The sequence below is a fragment of the Pholcus phalangioides genome, unplaced genomic scaffold (assembly GCF_987345545.1).
Source record: "Pholcus phalangioides strain wild (caught in Gottingen) unplaced genomic scaffold, Ppha-v1.0 ptg000009l_1, whole genome shotgun sequence".
Taxonomy (NCBI): Eukaryota; Metazoa; Arthropoda; class Arachnida; order Araneae; family Pholcidae; genus Pholcus; species Pholcus phalangioides.
This window is the reverse complement of record NW_028301602.1, coordinates 42,668,396-42,671,309: the sequence shown is the minus strand read 5'-3', so window position 1 is coordinate 42,671,309 and position 2,914 is coordinate 42,668,396. Positions and strand designations below refer to the sequence as shown.

Sequence of the window (2,914 nt, the reverse complement as noted above, 5' to 3'; positions counted from 1 at the left end):
AATTAGCGCACAGATTAACACACGATATCCAAAGTAGCGGATGCATCAGTAACTCAAATACATGAGTTGACCGATGTCTCCTGTCAGTAGAAATAAAAACCGCTCGAAAATTTTTATTAGAAAAGCCGCTAGGCAACGATGAATCTTAAGGTACCGAAATATTTACATGATGATTATTTCACTTTTTCATAATGTGGTAGAGATAAATGGTGAAACATGCAGTCCCTCCGCGGAATTAAATTGCCCCCCATGTAGATATGACTAGAATCTTTCAGCATTTCACATTGTCTTCTATTCAAAAAATGCAGGAATCAACAACTGCTCTTAAGTTATTTAATCCACGGAAGTGTGCAAAAAAATGCGAAAGATACCAGAGCTATCATTTCCAAGTCGACATCATTAAGAGAAACACACGAGCTTTATACTCTAATAATGAGAATCCAGTGTAATCGAGTAACACGTTTCGTGACGCAAAGTGCTCCTATTCTAAGGGTCTCTATTAAAAATGAGATAGTGTGTTGCCTGATCAATTCACTCTCTCCCTCGAGAGAAAGAAAAGGTATTATGTTATTATTATTATTATTACATTACCTTTCTCTCTCTCTCTCTCTCTCTCTCTTGTTATTTTCATTTACGAATGGAGATTGCGTGATGAAGCTACATCGTTTCGTCAAGATTTTCGAAATAAGAATTTGAATCTTAGTTGGGAACTCATAATGGTGTGTAGCACTCACTCCACATTTTGAATTCTGTCCAAATAATCTTCTTCCCGGCAAAAAGATTTCGCTCTGTCGTCGTTAACTCGTTTTATTAACTTGGAAATGTCAAAATGCGTCCAAGAAGATTTTCTCCGAAGAAAAATCGTGTCTCATTTTTCGAAGCACTCCATATTTTTTCCATTATAACGGGATAATTTTTTTTTGTTTCGATTTCCTAAAACTGGTACTTTATTTTTCTCGTTCTCCAAACATCTCGTATCTCTTGGAAATCGAAGTATTTTTTTTAATGGTGACTTCTGATTTCAAGATATTTTGCGCCCATTATTATATCTGCAGTACGTAAATGTAACTTTGTCAAAAAAAAGTTATCACAAATTAATGTTTCGCTTATCCTTTTCAACTGATTTATTTAAAGTGGACGTTAGAAATTTCACAAAAGTATTTAAACTTTTTTCTTCTCTGATATATATAATAGCGAATTAGTTCCTTTTACACAATTTCAAGGAATCGTTGAGTAGTTTTCAATATTTTTATACAGGGTAAGTCGGAGTCACTAGCCTTTATGAAAGTTTATTTAAAAAAAAAAAAAAAGATGATAAATTTATAAAAAAAAAAAGGGTAACTGAAATTAATTTAAATAAATGTAATTTAAATTAATCGAAAGTAATTAAAAATAATTAAATTAATAAAAAAATAATTAAATTAATAAAAAAATAATTAAATTAATAAAAAAATAATTAAATTAATTAAAAAATAATTAAATTAATTAAAAATTATTTAAAAATTATAATAAAAATAATATGACATGAATGTCGCTCTCCACTTGTTAATACAAGATATACAGAAGACTGGATGTTGTGAAGATATTTAGTATTTGAGATGTTCATTTTTTAAGGAAGGAAAAAACTCATCTCTGCCTCTACCGGGAGTCGAACCCGGGTCCCTCGATTGCAGGACGAGTGCTCTGACCACTAAGCTACAGAGGAGATAGAGATTTTCCTTCGCTAGAGCACTCGTCCGGCAATCGAGGGACCCGGGTTCGACTCCCGGTAGAGGCAGAGATGAGTTTTTTCCTTCCTTAAAAAATGAACATCTCAAATACTAAATATCTTCACAACATCCAGTCTTCTGTATATCTTGTATTAACAAGTGGAGAGCGACATTCATGTCATATATATATAGCCCTCTGGTGGCTCGTCGTCCATGAGCTATTAGCTGATCGGTTTCACCGTCCATTGCACGGTTCCGTTCGGCATATATACGCTCTAGCGAAGGAAAATCTCTATCTCCTCTGTAGCTTAGTGGTCAGAGCACTCGTCCGGCAATCGAGGGACCCGGGTTCGACTCCCGGTAGAGGCAGAGATGAGTTTTTTCCTTCCTTAAAAAATGAACATCTCAAATACTAAATATCTTCACAACATCCAGTCTTCTGTATATCTTGTAATAAAAATAATAATTAAACATCTATTGAAATTAATTAAAAATTTATGAAAAAACGAACATGCGGTTTGCACCAAAACTCATGATTGATTTATTGCTTTCATTCTAATTTTTTTTTCAACACGAACTGAAATTAGTTCGAAATTTCACAATTGCAGTAGTGCAGACCTCCTGTTGCAAACCTCCGTACAACTCGATATATTCATCTAAACTCTAAAACGTTATTTTTTCTCAAATCTTGTTTGGGATTTCCCAGAGTCAAACTATTTGACTCGAATGCTTCAAACTCTTCTTAATACAGTGATAACAACGATAAATCCTTCTTGATAAGAATATTTCTTGAATAAATTTAAATCCACTACAACGATATTTTTTATTTTTTGCTTTTTATTTTTTGCACTTCACTCAAAATTGTCACCCATGTATTTTCAAACTCGTCATTTGATTTTTTCGTCGAAAGTATTATTGCAGTTATCTGTGTTGCTATTTTCTGCATAGTACACAAAAGTGTAAAAGGGTAGGCTCTTTTACGGGGATTAAACATCCAACTGAATTTTTTTTTAAACAACTAATCAATAATAATTTTGTATGGTGAATTAATTTTTTTTGCACATTTTCTTTGGTGGCACTAACAACGCCGATTTCGAATATACGTCAACAACAGCATAAAACGGATTACGCGATGATTATAATGCTGCTGCCTCGCGATATAACAATAATCCCTCTACCACAATTTGCCTTCTTATAACGGGATT

At 33.2% G+C, this 2,914-nt stretch overlaps 1 non-coding gene across 1 annotated transcript; it reads right to left on the bottom strand.

The window, feature by feature from the left end:
* Positions 1 to 1,633: 1,633 nt before the first annotated feature.
* Positions 1,634 to 1,705, bottom strand: TRNAA-UGC (transfer RNA alanine (anticodon UGC)). Its single transcript has one exon. It is a non-coding gene; the product is annotated as a tRNA-Ala (tRNA).
* Positions 1,706 to 2,914: the final 1,209 nt, after the last annotated feature.